This window comes from Protopterus annectens, chromosome 7.part0 (genome assembly GCF_019279795.1).
Source record: "Protopterus annectens isolate FY-2018-M chromosome 7.part0, PAN1.0, whole genome shotgun sequence".
Classification (NCBI taxonomy): Eukaryota; Metazoa; Chordata; order Ceratodontiformes; family Protopteridae; genus Protopterus; species Protopterus annectens.
The window spans coordinates 1,675,712,205-1,675,737,148 of NC_056739.1; the positions used below are offsets into that span (position 1 = coordinate 1,675,712,205).

At 43.2% G+C, this 24,944-nt stretch overlaps 1 protein-coding gene across 1 annotated transcript in view; it reads right to left on the bottom strand.

The window, feature by feature from the left end:
- Nucleotides 1-24,944, bottom strand: part of ACY1 (aminoacylase 1) — a 1,669,107-nt gene that overhangs the window by 920,984 nt on the left and 723,179 nt on the right. The window lies entirely within an intron of this gene.

The following is a 24,944-nucleotide window of genomic DNA, read 5'->3' on the forward strand; positions in this document are numbered from 1 at the left end:
AAAGGTAAAGGCCATGGAGGCTTCCTTACCAGACTCCTCAGTAAAGGGTACCAGTGTTGCCGAGGCCAATCTGGAGCTATTAAAATCATCCTTGGCTTGTCTTGTCTGACCTTTAGGAGCACCTTTGGGAGAAGAGGCAGAGGTGGAAAGGCATACACATGAAGATTTTTCCAACTGAAAGAAAGAGCATCCACTTTCCAAGCTGTGTGATGAAACCTCTTTGTGCAAAACTTTGGCAGCTGGTGGTTTAGTGGAGAAGCGAACAGATCTATGTCTGGAGTTCCCCATGACACTGTCAATTTTGAAATACATGAAGATCCAGTTTCCACTCGGGATCCATGATTTGTCTGCTTAACACATCTGCTAAGGAGTTCTGTGCTCCGCAGAAACCTTGCCTGAAGAATTAGTTGCAAGCTGAGCGCAGTCTCCCATAAAATCATTGCTTGCCTGCACAACGGGTAAGAATGTGTTCCCCTTGTTTGTTGATGTACCACATGACAGTTGTGTTGTCTGTTAGAATCAACACCTGCCCTGGAAGAAGTAACTCCTTGAAAGCCATTAATGCAAACTGGACTGCTAACATCTCTTTCATGTTGATATGTAGATGCTGTAGTCTGGCAGGCCACTTGTCTTGTATCCACTTTCCATTTAGATGAGCTCCCAAGCAATGTCTGAGGCATCTGTCGTTAGAATCTGACTCGCCTCTGGCCGGGTCACAGAGAGTCCCTTGTTTAGGTGACATTCCTGAGCCCACCACAAAAATTCCTTTTGAATGCAAGGTATTATTTGAATGACAGTGTCCAAATCCTGGCAGTGCTGTGTCCATACATTTTGAGATACCATTGCAGCTTCCTCATATGCAGTTTGGCATTGGGAAGCACCAGAATACAAGATGCCATGAACCCTAAGGCTTGAAGGACTGTCCTTGCAGTCAGCCCGGACTGAAGAGATAGTTGATGGAAGTAACTGGAAAGATTCTTTTGTTTGTCCGGGGTTAAAAGGCCATCTGGGCTGCTGTATTCAGTCTCACACCCAGAAAGCACATGTCTTGAGAGGGTACTAGACTGGACTTTATTTCGTTCACAGAATACCCTAGGCATCTTAGCACTGCTATCACAAATTCCAAATGCTGTAAAAGGTCTTCCTTTTCTTGAGCCAGAATCAGGCAGTCGTCCAAGTAAGGATAGATTTGAATTCCTTTTAGCCTGAAGTAAGCTATCACTGGAGCCAGAACCTTTGTGAATACTCTGGGTGCAGTAGATAAGCCAAAGGGCAATGCAGAGAACTGATAATGAGAATTTCCAGCTCGGCAGATACTTCCTGCAACTTAGTCTGATAGGCACATGAAGGTAAGCTTCCTTGAGATCTAAAGTTACCATCCAGTGATCTTTGCCCAGCAGAGGTAAAAGCTGTTGTAACGTCAACATTTTGAACTTGGGAATGTCCAGATAAGTGTTGAGGATAGATAAATCCAAAATTGGTCTCCACGTGTTCCCCTTCTCGTACTAGGAACAGGCGAGAATAAAATCCTAGGCCCCTTTCTGGCACAGGAACTGGCTGAATGGCCCCTATTTGGAGCAACAGAGAAATTTGCTTGTGAGCCTCTTTTCTTTGTAGAGGAGGAATGTCTGGCATGCCTTTGAAAGGAGGCAAGGTATGGAAATAAAACCTGTAACCGTGGTGAATGATATCCAAAACCCATCTGTCTTGGGTAATTAAATCCCAATTTTCTTTGAAAAGAGCCAGCCTTCCTCCCAATGGTGCTGCCAGGCGAGAATGTACTGGCAGCTGAAAAGGTAGGTCATTGGGTCTGTTTACGAAGGACTGACCCCTGCCCTCACCAGACATCTGAGCAGGTGAACTCCCTGTTCTAGGCCTAAAAGAACCTTGAGCTCTGCCCCTACCACGCCTAGACCTACCCCTAGACTGGGGATCATAAGCAGGATATGTCCATCCCTAGTAGGCCAATTTCTACTAAACTTGGAGGCTGCACCTGCAAAAATCCTTAACAGTTTGCATAGACTTAGCCTTGTCCTCCATTTTCTTTAAAACTGCTTCCACAGGCGAACCAAACAACACATCAGACTGTAAAGGAGCATCCAAAATCCTTGTTTTAACATGCTCAGCTAAATTCTGATCCCTCAACCAGGAAGAACAGAACCAGTGGCAGCCACCCTCGAGGAGGCCTGCACAGCATCAAAACCACACTGCAAGGAATGCTTACCCACCTGTTCAGACACATGAACTAAATCCTGCAACTCTTTACACTCAATACCTTCTGCCAGGGCATCCACCTTAGACTTCAATTGTGAAAGGAGATAATTCTGATATTTTAACATGTGAAACTGACAATTCAACGCCCTCATGGCTAAAGTGGAAGAAGTATACACTTTCTTTCCCCATCTATCCAAAGCCCTTGCCTCTTTATCAGGAGGAACAGGATTTTTAACAACAGAAGCCTTCACACCTTTAGGCCAATGAGAGACAGTTTCGGGTCTGCCCTAGGACTCTTAAAAGATACTTATGAGCTTCAGGCACCCTATAGTACCTATCCGGTTTAACTGGGGCAGGAGGCAAAGAATCAGGATTCAGGGAAGCCTCTGCAAAACATCTTCCACCACATTCAGAACAGGAGGTATAGCTAAAGGCCTATGCTGGGGTAAAACAAGAATTCCCTAAGCCTCTTCCTGGAATCAGAGAAATCTTGACCTTCCCATTTAAAATGCTCCCTCATGGAATGCAGAGTCTCTGAAAATGAAAAATCCTCAGGAGGAGAAGCTGAAGGAGTAGAATCATCCACATCAGAATCAGAATAAGGAGGATACTCCTGCAAGTCTTCAGCCGAAGACTCAGAAGCCTCCGAACATTGCTCAAAACTGTCAAACTCAGGTTCCACCCTAGGCCTCTTATCAGGAGGGGGCATAGAACCTCTAATCATAGTAATCAAATCCTCTGCCATTTTAAGCATATGTTTCTTATGAAGATCCAGTTTCCACTCGTGGGGATCCATGATTTGTCTGCTTAACACATCTGCTAAGGAGTTCTGTGCTCCCGGCAGAAACCTTGCCTGAAGAGTTAGTTACAAGCTGAGCGCAGTCTCCCATAAAATCATTGCTTGCCTGCACAACGGGTAAGAATGTGTTCCCCTGTGTTGTCTGTTAGAATCAACACCTGCCCTGGAAGAAGTAACTCCTTGAAAGCCATTAATGCAAACTGGACTGCTAACATCTCTTTCATGTTGATATGTAGATGCTGTAGTCTGGCAGGCCACTTGTCTTGTATCCACTTTCCATTTAGATGAGCTCCCCAAGCAATGTCTGAGGCATCTGTCGTTAGAATCTGACTCGCCTCTGGCCGGGTCACAGAGAGTCCCTTGTTTAGGTGACATTCCTGAGCCCACCACAAAAATTCCTTTTGAATGCAAGGTATTATTTGAATGACAGTGTCCAAATCCTGGCAGTGCTGTGTCCATACATTTTGAGATACCATTGCAGCTTCCTCATATGCAGTTTGGCATTGGGAAGCACCAGAATACAAGATGCCATGAACCCTAAGGCTTGAAGGACTGTCCTTGCAGTCAGCCCGGACTGAAGAGATAGTTGATGGAAGTAACTGGAAAGATTCTTTTGTTTGTCCGGGGTTAAAAGGCCATCTGGGCTGCTGTATTCAGTCTCACACGCAGAAAGCACATGTCTTGAGAGGGTACTAGACTGGACTTTATTTCGCTCACAGAATACCCTAGGCATCTTAGCACTGCTATCACAAATTCCAAATGCTGTAAAAGGTCTTCCTTTTCTTGAGCCAGAATCAGGCAGTCGTCCAAGTAAGGATAGATTTGAATTCTTTTAGCCTGAAGTAAGCTATCACTGGAGCCAGAACCTTTGTGAATACTCTGGGCAGTAGATAAGCCAAAGGGCAATGCAGAGAACTGATAATGAGAATTTCCAGCTCCAGATACTTCCTGCAACTTAGTCTGATAGGCACATGAAGGTAAGCTTCCTTGAGATCTAAAGTTACCATCCAGTGATCTTTGCCCAGCAGAGGTAAAAGCTGTTGTAACGTCAACATTTTGAACTTGGGAATGTCCAGATAAGTGTTGAGGATAGATAAATCCAAAATTGGTCTCCACGTGTTCCCCTTCTTCGTACTAGGAACAGGCGAGAATAAAATCCTAGGCCCCTTTCTGGCACAGGAACTGGCTGAATGGCCCCTATTTGGAGCAACAGAGAAATTTGCTTGTGAGCCTCTTTTCTTTGTAGAGGAGGAATGTCTGGCATGCCTTTGAAAGGAGGCAAGGTATGGAAATAAAACCTGTAACCGTGGTGAATGATATCCAAAACCCATCTGTCTTGGGTAATTAAATCCCAATTTTCTTTGAAAAGAGCCAGCCTTCCTCCCAAAGGTGCTGCCAGGCGAGAATGTACTGGCAGCTGAAAAGGTAGGTCATTGGGTCTGTTTACGAAAGGACTGACCCCTGCCCTCACCAGAAGTCTGAGCAGGTGAACTCCCTGTTCTAGGCCTAAAAGAACCTTGAGCTCTGCCCCTACCACGTCTAGACCTACCCCTAGACTGGGGATCATAAGCAGGATATGTCCATCCCCTAGTAGGCCAATTTCTACTAAACTTCGGAGGCTGCACCTGCAAAAAATCCTTAACAGTTTGCATAGACTTAGCCTTGTCCTCCATTTTCTTTAAAACTGCTTCCACAGGCGAACCAAACAACACATCAGACTGTAAAGGAGCATCCAAAATCCTTGTTTTAACATGCTCAGCTAAATTCTGATCCCTCAACCAGGCGTGCCTACGAAGAACAGAACCAGTGGCAGCCACCCTCGAGGAGGCCTGCACAGCATCAAAACCACACTGCAAGGAATGCTTACCCACCTGTTCAGACACATGAACTAAATCCTGCAACTCTTTACACTCAATACCTTCTGCCAGGGCATCCACCTTAGACTTCAATTGTGAAAGGAGATAATTCTGATATTTTAACATGTGAAACTGACAATTCAACGCCTCATGGCTAAAGTGGAAGAAGTATACACTTTCTTTCCCCATCTATCCAAAGCCCTTGCCTCTTTATCAGGAGGAACAGGATTTTTAACAACAGAAGCCTTCACACCTTTAGGCCCCTGAGAGACAGTTTCGGGTCTGCCCTAGGACTCTTAAAAGATACTTATGAGCTTCAGGCACCCTATAGTACCTATCCGGTTTAACTGGGGCAGGAGGCAAAGAATCAGGATTCAGGGAAGCCTCTGCAAAACATCTTCCACCACATTCAGAACAGGAGGTATAGCTAAAGGCCTATGCTGGGGTAAAACAAGAATTCCCTAAGCCTCTTCCTGGAATCAGAGAAATCTTGACCTTCCCATTTAAAATGCTCCCTCATGGAATGCAGAGTCTCCGAAAATGAAAAATCCTCAGGAGGAGAAGCTGAAGGAGTAGAATCATCCACATCAGAATCAGAATAAGGAGGATACTCCTGCAAGTCTTCAGCAAGACTCAGAAGCCTCCGAACATTGCTCAAAACTGTCAAACTCAGGTTCCACCCTAGGCCTCTTATCAGGAGGCATAGAACCTCTAATCATAGTAATCAAATCATCTGCCATTTTAAGCATATGTTTCTTAGGCAAAGACCCTGAAGCAATAGGAGAAACCCCACTGAAGCTAAACTTGGCCTGCCTCTCAAAGAAGCCTTGGAAACAGAAGGGAGGCTCTAACCACCTTAGGAAGAGAGGGAAGAACAGCCACCTGAGAAGCCCCTTCAGCCTGGCCTACTTCCTGAGAGGACACATCCTGTAACAGTAAAGTCTCTCCCTGAGACTCCAAAGAAACTCCTGGCAGAACCTCCGGCTCCACTGAGTTTTCTAAAGAACCGACGTCCGGGACTGTCGGTTCTTCCACTCTAGGCTTCGCTGCTTTGTCCTTGCGCTTTTTGGCGAAGCGGGGCCGGAGCATCCGACGGCATTTTATAATTACAACGCTTCCCAAAACTAACCTGGCACAGTCTAACCTTCTCTTAATAGTGCGTTTGTTAAATCTAGCACAAGAGCGGCATCCAACAACGTGCTCAGGCCCTAAACAAGGTATACACAAAGTATGGTAATCCCTATGAGGTATCTGTTTCCCACAAGAAATACAGTTATTCACTTTTTCTGACATCCGGTTAAATACTGAGGCAAGAAAAACCAAAATATTCCCAACGGGTACTTAGCCAACTTTGATTCGGTCTGAAACTCTGACTTCAGAAACTTTCAGAACACCAACCTGCACTCGCAAAACTGCTTCTGCATTGGACCATGCGGCAAAAAAGACTAAGGATATGACGTCGGTCATGCGCATTAGTACCCTGACGTACTGACGTCAGTCTAATGCGCCTTGACCGACGTCAGCCATATACTTTGGTATTCGGGCCGACTGGGACAGCGGACTACCCAATAGTTAGGACTGCAGCAATGTGGAATGAAGAACATCTAACACAGACTGCAGAGAGGACAATCCAGAGCTTATCTAAACAATCCTTGTCTCAGTTTGTGATTTACTGTGGAGTTGCCTGGTAAGAGAAGTTTTATTTGAATTTCCATTTTATTTCTTACCACTGTTTTCATTGTTCATAGAAAGGAAGGGATAGCTTGTAGACAAGAAATTTTACTTTGATTTATATTTTGTTATTTTACCTTTAATTTTCACTGTTGTTAGAAAGGAATATGTTTTAGACAGGCAAACTTTAGGCACCCTATGGGACCTAGTGAGCTATTAAGTCACACAGACTGGAAAGAGGATATTCCAGAGCTTATCTAAAACAATCCTGTCTTGGTCCATGATTTATTGATCTTTACTGTTAAAAAGAGGTATGACTGCAAGTGACAGTAAAGAAATCCCAGCCTTTGTCTGACTTTCAGAACTTGTATGGTGACAGCAACAACTTTACTTGTACATTGGTTGTGTGATTTTTCTCACAAAAGTTGATTTCAGTTCTCTTTGAATTCTGTTGTAACAGATTTTGATTATTTTTTTTATATTTTTATTTATTTATTTGAAGCTGAATATGGATTCCTTAAATGAATATGTCATTAATGATTTGCTAAATACATATATTTTGTACAGTGTAATAAATGCTATGCATATTTAAAGATAACACCTGGTAATACTGGTGATCTGTGTTCCTCATATCAATAGTTGGGCGACTGCTTACCATTATTAATAGTAAATCTGGACTTACTGATGACAACTGCACTTGTGCAATTGGCACAGATTGCACAAAAATAAGTTATGTACCTACCATAATGTTCCATGTTAGTTGTCCTTCATCTTGCCTTCCTTCTTGCTGTTTGGGTTTGGAGCCGATCCTCGGCTCCAACTCGGCCTACTTCTATAGCTCAAGAGCTATTTACTGGCTCGAGGCTAACCCTTATCCCAGAATGCCCAGCATCAGCTACCCAGATTTTGTCTGTGATAGCACACACTAGACATATAAAGTAACCAGTAACCTAAAACTGATTTACCAATTTACAGATCAGAGTAAACTGTCATAAAATTACCTGGCATGTGAACCAAGGAAAAGGAAATCAGCCAGTGAAACCATAGTGAACTCCTCTCAATTCTCCAGGAAGGGGGAAGGAGGGGGGACGCAAGAAGGAAGGCGAGATGAAGGACAACTAACATGGAACGTTATGGTAGGTACATAACTTCTTTATGTTCAGTTGTCCCATCTCACCTTCGTTCTTGCTGTTTGGGACAGCGTCCCAAGCACCTAAAGACCTCGGGTGGCTCATTGGAACAGACTCTTCAGGACAGTAGAACCAAAGGAAGCCTTGCTCCAAGAGGCCACATCCACTTTGTAATGAGAGATAAAGGAATGAGGGTTTGCCCAAGTGGCAGCTGCACAAATTGAGTCTATCGGCAATTTAGATTGAAAGGCTACAAACGTGGCTAATGCTCTAGTAGAATGACCTTTTGGTTTTGCTGGTAGATGTTAATGCCTTAACTGATAAATAAAGGCAATGGTGTCAGATAACCATTTGGATAAGGTCACCTTAGAAACTGGAAGGCCTTGCTTATTGTGAGGATAGGAGAGAAATAATTGGTCTGACTTTCTTAGCTCTTTGGTCCTATGGAAGTAAAAACGTAATTGTCTGTGCACATCCAGTTGGTGAAGACCGTATTCTGCCTTGTTGCTATAACTGGAAAAGAAGATGGGGAGATTGATGGATTTATTTAAATTGTTTTCTGACCAGACTTTTGGTATGAAGGATGGGATGGTTTTCAGAGAAACTCTATCTTTGTGAAACACCATATATGGAGGGCGAACACAGAGTGCTTGGAGTTCTGAAACCCGTCTAGCTGAGGTAATAGCAACCAGAAAACGTGTTTTCCAAGAAAGAAATTTTAAGGGACATGAAGCTACTGGTTCAAAGGGAGGCAGAATCAAAGAAGTCAAAACTAAATTGAGATCCCAAGGAGAAGGTGGATCCCTCACTGGGGGTCTAAGAAGAGATGCTCCTCTCATGATGAGACATTATGCTAGAAGTAAGAATTCCAATATGAAAATTAGATATGGCTGCCAGTTGTACCCTGTTGGTAGCAGCAGCCGCACCCGACTGAAAAAGCTCTGCTAGAAATTCTAGAATTTGATGGACTGGGGCTGAAAAGGGGTCTAAGTTTCTAGATTATGCCCAGTAAGAAAATCTTTTCCATTTGCTAGCATAAGTCTTTCTCGTAGTTGACTTATGGGAGGATACAGTAATATCGCAAACTGCTGGGGAGACACTTGGAAGCCTGGCTAAGGTAATAAGTGGAGAAACCAAGCTGTGAGCTTGAGAGTCTGAAGGGATTGGTGTAACCCACTTCACTGATGAATCAACAGATCTGGTACTGGGTCCAGAACCCAAGGCTGGTCTAGAAGGTGAAGGTGCAGGAATGGAAACCATACCTGTCGAGGCCAATAGGGGGCAATGAGGATCACTTTGCAACCCAACAATTTTGCTTTCTGTATGAGTCTTGGAATTAGGGGAAAAGGGGAAAATGCAAAAAGGAGTCCCTGAGGCCAATCGTAGACTAGAGCGTCCCTTGGAATCTGACCTAGAGAAGGAAGCTGGGAGAAGTAGCTGCTGCATTTGTTATTGAGGGGGGTGGCACATAGATCGCAGCAAGGCTGGCACCATTTGCGGAAGATAAGGTCCGCAACTTCCTGATTCAGAGACCACTCATGAGGCATGAGGATAGCCCTGCTGAGCCTGTCCGCTATTACGTTAGATTTCCCAGGGATGTGCATTGCTGTCAGAAAACATTTGGAGGAAATCGCCCATTGCCATAGCCTGAGGGCTTCTCGACACAAGGGGTAGGACCTGGTCCCGCCCTGCTTGTTGATGTACCACACAACTGACATGTTGTCTGTTTGGATCGCAACAGTCCCAGAAGGAAGAGAGTCTTGAAGAGCTTGCAATGCTAGGAGCACCGCTCTCATCTCTAGGACACTGATACGCAGATGGTACTTATGAGGTTGCCACATGCCTTGGACTGTCCTGCCTAGATAATGCCCACCCACCCTATCAGGGAGGAGTCCGTGGTCACTGTGGCTACTGGAGGGGGTTGAATGAAAGGTCTGCCCTGAGTCATTAGTGGGGATACCATCCACCAAGAGAGGTGTCTTTTGCATGTTTCTATAATCAGGATAATGTGAGACATGGGTAGTTCCTGGAAGGACCACTGCGTGAAGAAAAGCCACTGAAGGACTCTCATGTGGTAACACGCTAATGGTACAAGAAGAATGGCAGCTGCCATGGAGCCTATAACTTGCAGGACATGTCTGACTTGGACCTTTCTGCTCTGCATTAGAAATTACACTTGTTGGCGAATACATAAAACTCTTTCCTGAGGTAACCTTGCAAACATCTGTTTTGTGTTTAATTCTGCTCCTATATATGTAACAGACTGACAGGGCAACAAGGCAGATTTTTCAAAATTTACTGTAATGCGTAGTTGGGTGCAGGCTGATATTGTATAATCCTGTGCCTCTAAGAGTTGATGCCTGGTGGTAGCAGTTAGGAGCCAGTCATCTAGATACGGAAGCACCTGGAATCCTTGATGTCTCAGGTGAGCCGTGACTACTGCCATACATTTGGTGAACACCCTGGGGGCTGTGGTGAGACCAAAGGGCAGAGCTCTGAACTGATAATGAATGGCCCCTACCCAGAAGCAAAGAAATCTCCTGGAGCGTCTGTCCATTTTGATATGGTAGTACGCACCCTGAAGATCTATGGAGCACATCCAGTTGTCCTGACCCAGAAAGGGGAGAATGGACTGCAGTGTTACCATCTAGAACTTTTCTTTTTGTACAGATTTGTTCAATCTGGTGAGATCCAGTATTGGTCTCTAGTCCCCTGTCTTTTTTGATAATAAAAAGAATCTTGAGTAAACTCCGGATCCTAGTTGGTCTGCGGGGACTTCCTGAATGGCTCTTTTTTCTAGCAGTTTTGAAACTTGAATAACTGCTTGATCCCTTAGATTGGGTGGGACTTCTGGGATGGACTTTTCTGACTTTAGAGGGGGTTGATGAAAGGGGATTTTGTAACATCCGGATATGATATAGTACCCATTTTTCTCTTGTTATATTTTGCCAGGCTTTTGAGTGCAGGGAAAGTCTTCCCCCGACTGCCTCCAGAGGTGAGCAGTCAGGCAACCTGTCAGGGATGCTGGAAGGGTTTGGCAGAGAAAGTTTCTCTGTCACCCTGATTTTGCGGTCCCCCTCTGCCACGAGGGTGGCGTCTGCCATTGTTGTTGTTTCCCCCTCCGCCCCTGGGGGGAAAAATCACCACGTGTGTCAGGCAAGGGTCCCTGGGACTTCCGAAACCACATCTTTCCACCCTTCTGACCTTTGGGTTAAGGTCTGTTAGGAGTGGAAAAACAGACTCCCATGGCAGAGAGAGTCTTGCCTTCCTGCTTGCACCTGGTAAGCGTGTCTTTCACCTAAGGCCCAAAAAGTGAGGAGCCATCAAAGGGAGTATTTGTGAAGGACGCCCAAAAGGGTTCTGCAAATTGACACAGCCGCAGCCAAGCATGTCTCCTGAGAGCCACTCCCGTACCTGCGGCTCTGCTCACTCCATCGGCTGCATAGGAAATCAGCCTCATGGAGGAGTTGACTATAGAATTAAGAGTCGCAAGCAGGGAAGCTATTTTGGCTGATGCTCCCTCAGCTGTAGGATCTTGTAGGGTATCTCCAAGCTCTTTCAGGTGATCCCTTTGAAGTGTAAAATGAGAGAGATAATTCAGGGACCTCATTGAGAAAGTCGCTGAGGAAAATATTCGCTTCCCATATCTGTCCATCGTCCTAGACTCTTTGCTTGGTGGATGGACAGATGAAGACATTTCTTCTAACTCTTTCTTGGTGGCTGCTGCTACCACCATGGCATCAACTGGCACACCTTTAGAGAGAACTTGTTTGTCCTGCGGTGCTGTTATAAACTTATTTGGTCTCCTCGGAGTAGGTTCCACAGAATCCGGAGCTGACCAAGCCTTTCGAGCCACTACAGACATGAGTGGATCGAAAGGTGGAGACATCCAGGAGGTGGAGGGTCGGGAACCAAATGCCTCCAGGTATACAGACTCATCCTCAGGAGGGGCTAGGGAAGACCAGCCACCCCTCTGCCTAAGCATTTCAAGGATGCCCGAAAAGGAAACATCTTCAGAAGGGGACCTGTGGGACCCTTCTGATTCATCCAGGTTAATATCTGAGGTGACAGACTCAGAGGGGTCTAGGTGCTTCCTCTTGCACTTCTTCTTCCGAGGAGGCTCCTCTGAGTGATCAGGGGAAGCCTCGGAAGAAGAGGGGTCACCCAATGAGGTGTCCTAGGGCATAGGTTCCCTACGCTTCTGGGCTGGAGAAGGAGCACAGGTTGACAAAGGCACCACAAGAGAAGAAGCCGTTGGGGCTGATAATAGGGCTGCTTCAGGGGACAGCACACTCCGCATGACCTAGAAGGCATCAAGATCCCGAGGCAAAGAAAGCTCCGGCTCTGAAGAGGCGGGAGTCCTTCTCCGCATCGAGGGTAATGGCTCTGATGCCGATGTGGGAGCCAAGCTCACCTGCGCCGAAGTTCCGAGAGGGAGAGAGGGTCGGACAAGGGACCAATGCCACTTCCCCCCTCGGAGCCGACGAGAGAGCTTCGGCACCCAGATCCCTCAATGGACGGAACAATCGAGGTGATCGGAGCCGACGTCGGAACCAAAGAGAAGATGATTGGAGCGGTCGGTTCTACTATCAGCGCGTCCATGGTCTCCGGCTCCGAACTAAGTGTAGTCGAAGGGGGAATAGAGATGGAGGCGGATGGAGCCGCAACCTGCTGAGGTGGGCTAGAAAGTAATTTCGCAAGGGCCTGTGATTTAAGCAACCTGCTGACTACTCTTTCCACGTCTTGATCCGATAACCTGGAGGATCGAGAGGAGTGGTATGAAGAGCAATGACTGCGTTCACTTCCTAATAAGGGTGACTGTGGCACCAAGCGGATCAGCTCCAATGAAGGAGGCCTTGCTCTCTTGTGGATCCGAGATGGCTCCAAGGTGGCAGTTGGAACCAAGGAAGGAGTTGACTTGCCGATGCTAGTCGGCACTGACAAACCTGATTCTTCAGGAGTCGGTTCCGAGGCTAGAGCCTTAGAGGATTTCACTGGCTGAGAACCTTTAGCCGGGGAATCCTGTGGTTTCAATAATCCTCGAAGGATTAATTTGTTTTTGCGCTCCTGCAGGACCCTTGGAATAAATGTATGACAGATAGAGCAGGAGTCCTGCAGGTGCACAGCCCCTAAACAATAAACATAGCTAGTGTGCCCATCTGTCAGAGACATGTTCTGACAGCATGAGTCACACTTTTTGAAGCCAGAAACTTTGGCCTCTTTAGACATGTTACACTACTACACTAAAAAGCAAACAGTTTTTTTTTTTTTTTTTTTTTGTTACAGTTAAGGAACAGAAAGGAGAGCCTCTACTTTAAACAGCTGTCCTAAGGGGGGGGGGGACTCTCTAATTTAAATGAGTTCAGGGGAAACAGAAGGCCTGCGAGATATGGAGCGACAGACAACAAAGCTACAACACACACAAGAAAGATGATAAGGGATAAAGAACTATATCTAAACAAAAACTTGACAAATTTTAAGAATAAACAACAACTATAATCATAGAAAAAAACTATTCTAAGCCTGAGCCAGTAAAGAAGCAACCTCGCAGCTGAAGCGGCAAATGAGATCTGGGTAGGTGATGCTGGGAATTCTGGGATAAGGGTTAGCCTTGAGCCAGTAAATAGCTCTCGAGCTATAGAAGTAGGGTGAGTTGGAGCCGAGGATCGGCTCCGAACCCAAACAGCAAGAACAAAGTTGAAATGGGACAGCTTAACATCCGTTGTTACATATATTAACAACTAGACTGGTGAGATAAATAATGTTAGACAAAGAGCAAATAGAAGACATTTAGGAAAGGATGTGTCTCTTGTCTGTAAAGATCGTCACTCAACCTCTGTGAAACAAGACAATGCCCCTGACAACTTTGGAATTCTGGATACAAGTACTCAGCAATCTGAGGATTCAGAGTGTTTAGAAGGAATTAAAAAAAAAGAAAGAAAGGAAGAAGTTCACAACAAATAACAAGGAAGAAAAAGAAAATTATAAAAGTGATGGTGTGAGCTAGTGCCAGCTGTGCCAGGGGGAGTACGGCAGTGCATGTGTAACATATGCCAGCATAGCTAGCTGGAGTTTTGAAAATAATTATATGTCATTTGAATATCAAACAGATTTGTACAGATGTGTGTGTTAAAATGTATCTGTAAAGTTGCTTGTGTTAAAAATATATCAACAATGGGTCCTGCTGGACAGAAAAAAATATACATGTATGTCCAACTATATTGCTGTAACTGATGAAATGTATATATTTTAACAGATGATACTGGAAGGGAAGGGGGTTAAGCTCAGACTAGCTAACCTTAACAAAAATAGCCTGAATTTAAATGACTTGGTTTAGGCCATAAAGATTTTAACTCGTAGGTCTGAATGCAGCCAGATATCAATGTCTGTGAAAAGCCTGGGCTGGAATCCTGCTCCATTTTCCTTAGTAGTAAACTAATTGCTACCCTGTGGTGCCAGGGAATGGCTTGTTAGTTTCTGCAGGAAGGGTAGATGTATTGGAATTGTTTTACAGTTTCCAGATGCTGTAATAAACCTTAGCTAAAGTTCTATGTGTATACTGTGACACATCAGTGCCAGACCCTGGCTCAATGTCCAGTGTGAGGGTAGTGTGGGAACCACACAGTCAGGTGATCAGATGTGATCTCATTCTGTAGCCAGTACAGAAATTGTATTTGAATACTAGTAAGAGATGTGAGGGCTGCACTATGTTTTTGGATGTGACAAGACATTCATCCACTTTCATCTTGCCTTGCTTTAGTAAGTAACTAGGGAACAGTAATTCTTCAGTCAGTTAAAAAAATAGAGTGAGATTAGCTAAATGTTGCCTTTTTCTGTATCTGTCTGAGTCTTTCCAGCTGTGGTTTTTTTTATATTTTATATTTATTTATATTTCTTGTGATTGAAACTCTGGTGTTTATTGGAAATAGATATTCAGTATTTTAAAACTTTCTTTCTTTATTATTTATTTATCAATATAGCTATACCTTTCATTGTGGCTGGTCTTTTAGAAAATATTTAACCTTTGAGAGTACTTGCCCTTATTTAGTGGCACTGTGGCTCCACATTCCTGAAAGTCTTGCTGCTTGGTTAAACACTACGATTTGTATAAGTATTAATTTTAATAAGTGTAATTGGGTACCCTGGTAACACCCTTGTGTCTATTTTTCTCACAGTGAACGTTCCCCACTGGTGCCAGTGGTGAGGATTGAGGCTCCCTGATCGTTGGCCTCTAAGAGGGATCTCACAAATGTCTGTAAAGTAAAGAGAATACAAACTACAAAAGACACTGCTTTGTTATGCAACACACAAATTACAGGGAATGACAACATTTTTCTATCAGAAAACCTTCAGTCTACAGAAAAATATAGCATTTTTTCCAAAAAAGAATGTAGAAAAAAAGAGGCAAGGGACAGGTGAAAAGAAAGAAATCAAAACTGAACGTGGAAGGATAAAAGAACATTACTGTAAGGCAAAAAAAAGATGAAAAAGACAGATGTTGACAGCATGGCTCAAGCTGTGGATGTATAAAGCCATCTGGATAAGAATTGTATGCTTGCAAATTTATTACGCAATGAAAACAATGAAAATGAATAAGACTAATGTTGATGAAGACCATTCCATTGTAACAATTCTCAAGAGCAGATATTACTGAACTAAAAGTTGAAGATTCTTCAGATCTGCTTAGAAAAGACATTCTTGTAACTGGAGATTCAATTATTAGAGGAAGTGATACTTACATTTGCAGAGAAGATAATCAACATAAAATAGTGTTACGCTTGCCAGAAGAAAAATAGATGATGTGAGACAAGCCTTAGAACACCTTAATGAAAGGAAGTAATAATTTGTTTTTATTCAAGTCAGTACAAATGATCTCATCTGCAAGGACTCACTGACTGTTGGTAGGGAACTTAAACCCTCTTAGATTGTATAGCTTGTACTTGTGTTAGGAGGTATTTTTCAGAAATCACATATAGAAAAGAGAGTCAAGTCACCGTAAATGAAAAGATTTTTGGGTAAATGCCTACATGAAAAAATGTCCAGTTTCAAAAAATGGAAAAAAGTATAGCATCCAAGCCTAATTTGGGCACACGTGTTCGGACAGGATGGTGTGAATTTGTCAAGATCAGGGAAGAGAATTTTTGCAGCATAGCTGCAATATTTGAAAAACACAAGGCAGGATTTTTGCTAGGTCAAAAATGTAACTGTTCACAGATAGCAACATTTGATGCATCTCTGGTGGTTGTTAAAGCTAGGAGCATTCATAATAATGGTTTTGGAAAATTTGTCATGTTCCCATAAGACTGATATTGTTATTGTTTGTGAAATATGGTTAAAGAAAAATGACTGGAAACCAGTTCTGTCAGGGTATAAATGTTTTTATTGTAATAGACATTTTAACAAAAAATCAGGTGGAGGTGTTATGATAGGGATTAAAGATAGTTATGAGACCTATGATTATTACATATTCATTGATAACACCAATACTGCAGACTATGTAACTGTGATAATAAAGACAACTCTGGAACCTATAACAATTGTTGGAGTGCACAGACCACCAAAGTCAAGTGCTGATGACCTAGAGGAATTTCTACAGTTCTTGTATGAAACACAGGAGGGAAGAATAATAGTGGCTGAAGACTTAAATTTACCAGAAACAGGCTGGAATAACATTGATAAAACAATGTTAGTAAGGAAATTATTCACAAAGTATGTTCAGGAACAATTGCTTCAGATTGTAAAAAAAAAAAAAAACTACCAGGGGAAAGCAACATACTAGACACTGTTTGTGTTCCTAAAGAAGTTACTGTTACTTCATGTCAAGTTTTACCATAGCGGATGTAGTTATCATGAGGTTATAAAGTTTAATTTGTTGCTAGATAATTCTGCCAAACTGAAATCTAAACCAATGCACAGAAGATTAATTACAGATGATATGGAAACAAATCAGTCACTGTGAAAACTAACTGGAGTGATGCATTCAGTGGAAAAACTGCAAAAGGAATGTGGAAAGCTTTGAAACAGAAATTGTTTGAGTGCAAAAAATCAAAAAAATGTTTAACATTAGGATCTAGGCAAATATCAAGATGATATATTTCCATAAGAACAAGATAGCTGATTAAGGTAAAAGACAAAAAAATAAAAGAAATAAAAACAAGGTTGAAGTACAACTTTGAAAACTGAAAAAACAAGCTGGGCAAACACATTAAGCATAGTCTGAGACATGATCAAGAAAAATTTGAAGAAAATGATATTGAACATAATAGGAAACCATTTTATAGATACATAAGATGTGGAAGGAGTAAAGACATACAAATTGATAAACTGTGTGTAGACTCTAAAATTTATTCTCAGACAAAACAGGTTACATATATATTTACAGCTTATGCAATACAGTCTGGATCTATACAGGGAGTGATAAGTTATTTTACTGACATCCATGTAACCTCAGATACTGGAATCAGATTATACTGAAAAAGGTCTATGCAAACTGGATCCACAAAAAACACTGTAAGGAGATGGAATTAGTAATAATGACCTTACAGCACTTCAGGAAGAATTTACAGTGCCATTATATCCATTATTTACTAGCTCGTATAAATATGGGGAAATTCCTCAAGATTGGAAACATGCGCTTATTAAACCTGTCTTTAAGGGAAAGGATAGTATGACAAACCTATAGTCACAAAGACCCTTAAGTCTACATTCATGTTGTGGAAAAATAACGGAGAAGGTAATATTGATACGTTATTGTCAGAACTGGAAAGGTTGTGACTTGAAACTATATATGAGCATGCATATATTACCACCTGTAACATGATGTTCTATAACAATATAATAACAACTATGAATGAAAAACTGTGCAGTGATATAATTTATACAGATTTAACTTTAGCATTTGACAGGGTCATACACAAAACACTGATCAATAAATTAGAACAACTAGGTATTGATTTACTCTTGATAAGATGGACTCTTGATAAGATGGCTGCATCACTGTGCCCCTAGATGGCGCAGAAGTACAATGGTAGCATTGTCACCTCACAGCAAGAGGTTCTCTGGTTTGATTCTCATCCGGAGTGCCTTCTGTGCGGAGTCTGCATGTCCTCCCTGTGTTCGTGTGGGTTTCCTCTGGGTGCTCCAGTTTCCTCCCACATTACAAAGACACACATCTGGAGCATTTCTCCACAGGCCTCCACTGAAAATTGGCTTTGTACCAAGTCGGACTTTCCCAGTAAACAAATGTAAAATATATAAAATAAAATAAACAGCTGAATGGTTAAATATAGGACATGGAAAATGAAATTCTTGGTTACAGTCAGGGTGTCCCACAGGGCTCTGTCCTAGGCCACTACTTGTTTAGATTGTATCTTTCAGACCTATCTTTTTCATCTGAGGTGTTCTATAGTATTTATGCAGATTACCTGAAATTGGATAAACTGATTACATGTGTTACAGATAGAGCATGTCTGAAAAATAACAACTAAATTGACCATCTGGGCACAGGAGAATAATATGCTGATAAATACGTCAAAAACTACGCATATGAGATTTGGGAGACATATATTGAAAGCTGAATATTTAATACAGCACACAATAATTAAAACTGTAGATTCATCTAAGGACCTGGGCATGTGGGCAGATCCAGCTTTGAATTTTCTAATCATATCAACCAATTAGTTAATGATAGTTATAGAGCTATAGGTTGTATGAAAAGATTTATAAAGTCTAGGAAATCAGAAATTATACAGTCATTGTTTATTAATTACATTAGACCTAAACTTGAGTATGACTTAACAATATGGAAACCTTATAAGAAAACAAGCAGGAGTAAACTGGAAAGAGTAGAGTGAAAACACACCAAGGCCATCCATGGATGTGAAAATTTAAGTTATTATAAAATACTAAAATATCTGAACGTATATAGTATCTCTTATAAAGACATTTAAGAGGAGATCTTATTCAGGTATATAGGGCATTTATACACAACTACCTCTGGGAATGTTTGGGGTTATCAAAAGTAGAGAATCATCAGGCAAATCTACGTAGAAAATCTCAGCGTGGCAACATGGGAAAAAGTCTAGTAAAAGTAAATTAAGTGGGCGGACAGGGGTAGAAACCGAAGGAAAGAGGAAAACAAGAATGGTGTGAAACAGTTTGTTCAGTGTCCCATCTCACTTTCTGTTACTTTTGCACCTTGTATTCACAGGTTTCTAAATGCAGCAGCACACCAGAAACAAGAGACACAGTAAACACCTTTGTTTTTAGTTCCTTGAAAAGAGATATTTTGGAAATAGGGGCTAATTTTAGAAAATTAGAAAGGCATGTTGGAGCTGATTAATAAAGATATGTTTTTTAATTACTTGGCTGATTAGTTTGAGCAGCTCTCTATCCAGGCTACTAAATCAGTGCCATATCTTGAATGTGGATTCATTTGTTCCCCTCAGAAGCTCATCCCATTGGATGCGGCTCACAGATAATGAGATGGCAGACTATACTGAAATTCAATGTTTTAGATGGGACTTTGTCCTTAACCCCATAATGTCGAGGACTTTGTCCCTACCCCCCTTAGTTATTATGAACAAGAGGGGTAAAGCTATGAGGCTGAAACTGTACAGGGACACAGGGTACTGTGCACCCTACAAAAGGGCACTGCAATTCTGGCTCTAGCATAATTTCTTCTTTCAGTAAGACCTTTTACTCTTTTTAGCTTTCCCTAAGCATATATGCATAGAGAAAAAAAGTACAGTTGTGTACACTTACCAAAATGTAGATGTTCCAGTGTATTCACTGTTGCAGTCATCATATTTGGGTTATCTGCCTGTAGGTAGCCTTCAGCCGGCCTGAATACCAGAGTGTTCGGATTTCTGCGTCGGATGCTGTCGCTTCTTTCCTGACGTCAGGTCATCAGGGGTATAAAGCATGCAGCCGATGCCATTACATCAGTTTTTCTTGCCCCAGATGTCAGGTGCCTCCACAATAGGAAGCAATTATATTTTATGGTACACCCCCATCAAAAAGCAAATACACAAGAAAAAATAAATATACCAACAAGAAGGAAAGGTAGAGCCAATAGAAGTCAGGGGGATGGAGGGACGGTAACCAGGACTGCAACAGTGAATACACTCGAACATCTACATTTATGGTAAGTGTACACAACTGTACTATGTTCTTTGTGTTTCACTGTTACAGTCATCACATTTGGGTTGATTCCCAAAGCTAAGGAAGGGAGGAGGAAGTTAAAGAGCATTAGGGCCAGCTATTAAGCCCTGCAAGACTGAAGTGGAAAATCCAGTTCTGGATTTAGAAAAGATAGGCATGGGGTAATGCTTGGTGAAGGTATGTACAGAGCTCTGGGTAGCAGCTTCTAGGATGTCCCTGGTAGGGACTCCTCTGAGAAATGCCGCAGAGGTAGATGCAGCCCTGGTGGAATGTGATCTTATCCCCGTGGGGTAGGTTTTCCATGGTGCTTGTAGCAGAAATTAATGCAATGAGCTATCCCTTAGGAAATGGTTTGCTTTGAAATGGCCTTCCCCTCTGTCTCTGCAGCAAAGTCAACTAGAAGCTGTTCAGATTTTCTGAGTTGCTTAGTCCTGTCCAAATAGAATTTAACTTGTCTGTGCACGTCCAGAGAATGCAGTATTCGTTCCCCTTTGTTTTGTGGCTTAGGGAAAAAAGTAGACAAATGAATGGACTGATTTAGGGCCACACTAGACACCACCTTGAGCATAAAGAAAGGATTAGTCCTGAGGGGAAACCCTGTCCACATGGAAGATAATGAAGGGTTCCACTGCCATGAGGGCCTGTAATTCAGACACTCTTCTTGCTGAAGTGATGGCTAAAAGGAAGGCTGTTTTCCAAGAAAGGAATTTCAACTCTGCTGTTGCAGCTGGCTCAAAGGGGGGAAGAGTGAGCTTTTCCAAAACAAAGTTAAGGTCCCAGGCTGGAGTGAGAGCTCTCCTGGGGGGGTCTTAATTTTTGGCCCCTCTAAGGAACTGTTTTAGCAAGGGGTGAGAGGAGAGGGGTGGCTCAGTATTATAATGTGCTGAAATGGCAGAGGCATGAATTTTAATTGACGAGAAGGATAGGCCCTTGTGGAGCATTTCTACTAAGTACTCTAGAATATGAGGTAAGCTGGGCACCGTTGTGCCCATCCCCTGAGCCTGGCTCCAGGAACAGTATCTTCTCCACTTTTCAGCATAGGATTTTCTATTACTAGGCCTCCTTGCCTCCAGAATGACATCCAGCACTTGCTTACTGAGGGATGCTAAAGGTGAGCTCAAGGAATTAGCCAGGCTGCAAGGTTCAGGGTTTGAAGCCAATGGTGCAGAATCTGGCCTGCATGCTGAGACAGCAGGGAAGGGGTCTGAGGCAGGTGCCATGGTTGTGGCAGTGTCATACTACGCAAGAGGGGGTACCAGTGCTGGTATGGCCAGTCTAGTGCAATCAGTATTGTCCTTGGCTTGTCCTGTTTGATCTTTAGTAGAACCTTCGAGAGGAGAGGCAGAGGGGGAAAGGCATAAACCAAGAGGCTTTCCCAGGTAAAGAACAGGGCATCCACTTTCCAAGCTTGACTGTAGGGAGTTCTTGTGCAGAATTTGTTCAATTCGTAGTTCTGAGGGGAGGCAAACAGGTCTACCTCTGGAGTCCCCCATTTGTTCAAGAGGTTGAATATTTTGGGTTCTAGTTTTCATTTGTGTGGGTCCATGAGATTTCTGCTTAAGTTGCCTGCCAGTGAATTTAGTTTGCCTGGCAGGAATTGTGCTTGTAGGTGTACTTGGTAGCTTAAGGCTGTGTTCCACAGAGCCATGGCTAGTCTGCAGAGAGGGCATGAGTGGGTTCCCCCCTGCTTGTTTATGTACGACTTTTCTGTGGTGTTGTCTGTCTTTACCAATAGTTGTCCTAGAAGAATACGGTCTTTGAAAGCTGTCAGAGCATTCTGTACAGCTAACATTTCTTTCTGATTGATATGCAGTTGCATCTGTCTCGGGTTCCATTTGCCCTGAATGCACTGCCCTGCCATGTCAGCCCCCCATGCATAGTGTGATGCATCTGTTGTTAGGGTTTGGGCGGCAGGGGGTAGAGTGAAAGGGAGTCCCTTGTTGTGGTAGCAGGCCTCTGCCCACCAAAGGAACTCTGTCTTCATACAAGGAATAATCGAAATCATTGTTTCCAAATCCTGAGAATGTTGACACCATAGGCTTCTTAGATACCACTGGAGTTTCCTCATATGCAGTCTTGCATATGGAATTAGTAGAATGCAAGAAGCCATGAACGCCAGAGCTTGCAGTATTTTCCTTGCAGATAGCTGGGGTTTTGTGGCCAATAGTTTGAAGTAGGTTGTCAAATAAACTTGTTTCTCCGGAGTGAGGAACGCCATCTGGGAAGTTGTGTTCAAGATTGCTCCCAGGAATACAATCTGTTGGCAGGGTTTCAGGTGAGATTTCTTTTCACTGATGGTGTACCCCAGTGAGGTTAGAAGTTTCTTTACGAATGCCAGGTGTTGTAATAGCAAGTCCTGGCTTTCTGCCTGAATCACACAATCGTCCAAGTATGGGTAAGTTTGAATATTTCTCTGCCTGCAAAATGCAATGGCTGGAGCTGGACACTTTGTGAACACCCTGGGAGCAGTAGATAAGACAAAGGGAAGTGCAGAGAAGTGAAAGTGCATGGAGCCCGCCCTGAAACATAGGTACTGTCTGCAGGATCCTCTTATTGGGATGTGCAGGTAAGCTTCCTTTAAGTCTAGGGTTGCCAGCCAGGCATCCTTGGCTAGCATAGGAAGAAGCTGTTGAAGAGTTAGCATTTTGAATTTTGGAACCACCAGAAAGGTGTTGAGAATAGAGAGGTCCAGGATAGGACACCAGGAGTTGTCTTTTCTGGGTACCAGAAAAAGTCTTGAATAAAAACCTTGTCCCCTTTGTTCTGCTGGGACAGGCTGAATAGCCCTGATACTAAGAAGAGAGAGAGAAAACCTGCTGTTGGGCCTTAGCCTATTGATTTGGGGGTAGGTCTGGCCAACCATCTGGGGTTGGTAGTGTGTGGAAGTAGAATATGTATCCTTGAGAAACTATGTTCAAAACCCATTTGTCCTGGATTTTGAGTTCCCAGTTTTTTGCATGCAGGGTGAGCTTTCCTCCTAAGGGATCAGGTAGTTGAGCAAGGCTTGGAAGGGTTAAGGCTAAGTCATTGTACCATTTTTCCGTAGGGGAGTGGCTTACTACTCCCTGCTTTGGACGTGGGAGCCCCCCACTGCTTAGATCTGTGCGTAGCTTGAGACTGTAGCCTAGGTGGTGTGCTGGTCATGGGTTTGGACTGAGAAGTCCTGGAAAGGACTGGAAAAGACCAGTTCTTTGAAGGCCAATGTCTACTGAATCTGGGAGGCTGTACATGTAGGAAATCTTTAACAGTTTGCATAGATTTAGCTTTTTCCTCCATCCTTTTGAGGACGACTTCTGCTTTGTTGCCAAAAAGGCGGTCTTGGTTTAAGGGAGCATCCAGTAATTTAGCTTTAACATGATCTGGCAAGTTTTGTTCCTTAAGCCAAGCATGCCTTCTAAGTAAAGACCCAGTGACAGCAGCCCTGCAAGATACTTCTAAAGCAACAAAACCACATTGCAAAGTATGTTTACCAACTTGTTCTGCAGAATGCATTAAATCTTGCAATTCTTTGTGTTCAGCACAGTCAGGAATCAACATCATTTTCTGTTTAAGTAGTCCCATAAAATGCTGCTGATACTTTAACATATGAAACTGGCAATTTAAAACCCTAATGGCCAAAGTAGCAGAAGTGTATACTTTCTTACCCCATGTGTCTAAGGCTCTAGAATCTCTGTCAGAAGGGGTAGGATTTTTGGCAGCAGTAGCCTTAATGCCTTTTGGTTCTCAGGAAATGGTCTCTGGATCCACAGAAGGATTCTTGAAGAGGAACTGGTGAGAGTCAGGTACTCTGTAGTACCTGTCAGGTTTTCTGGGAGCTGGAGGCAAAGTGTCTGGGGTAAGGCTAGATTCCAAGAAAGCATCATCTACAATGACCAGAACAGGAGGGATAGCTAAAGGCCTGTGTTGAGGCAGGAGTAAGAATTCCCTAAGTCTCTTTTTGGACTCAGAGTAATCCTGGCATTTCCAGCAGAAATGCTCTCTATGAGTATGCAAGGTTTCACCGAAAGAAAAATCTTCTGGGGGGGGATGGAATCCTTTGCATCAGAATCCCCATAAGTAGATAAGGGCAAATCCCGGTAATCAGAAGGAGCAGAAATATCAGATTCCTGATCAGAAGAATCAGAATGAAAATCAGTTCTAGGTCTCTTAGAGGGGGAAGGCTGGCTTCCCCTAATTAAGGTAATAAGGTATTCAGCCATTCTAAGCATTTGTTTTTGAGGCATATGGGCCTCAGCCTGCAGTTTGGTCGTCGGTTTTCTAGGCATAGTGCGAGTTTTTGGCCTGAGGAATTTGGAAATTCTGGATGGAAACAATGGCAATGGTTTAATATGAATGTCTGTAGGCCTGAATACACCCTCAGAAGCCGGCGCGTACACAGCGGCTCCAGACTCATCAAAGGTAGAGACATCCGCAGGTTCCATAGTCGAAGAAGCATCTCGTGGCATACCGGACTAGGAAAAGGTCTCAGTAGAGGCCCGCGAATCTGAAGTAGTGGGTATCAGGGGCTGCAAAAGCGCCTCACTGAGTACCGGCGGACTGGCAACTAGCTTAACGGAAGTGTCGTCGGCAGTTTTGGATCTATGGGGTCTGTCTCTGTCTTTATCCTTGAGTTTTTTCAAAAGATCAGTAGTCGGATGGCTTAACAAAGCCATTTCAGAGTACTAAGATCAAGTACGAAAGTAAATGGCTGCAAAAATGGCCCGACGATGAATAGTTCGGGTGTTGAACAAGGAACAAAGCTGACAGCGAGGGACGTCGTGGTCTGGGCCTAAACAGGGGATGCAGTAAGAATGAAAATCTCTATGAGGTATTTGTTTTCCACAGGTAAGACAATTATTAACTTTTATTGACATCGGTTGGAGCAAGAAAAAGGATCCCCAACGGGGTACTTATCTTTTAGAAGACTTCGGGTCTGAAACTCGAAAACAAAAATTTCAGGAGACGGACGACCGGCACTTGCGAACTGCTTCTGCTTCGGGCACTGCACAGCAAGAAAGACTGATGTAATGGCATCGGCTGCATGTTTTATAACCCTGACGACCTGACATCAGGGAAGAAGCGACAGCATCCAACGCAGAAATCCAAAGACTCTGGTATTCAGGCTGGCTGAGG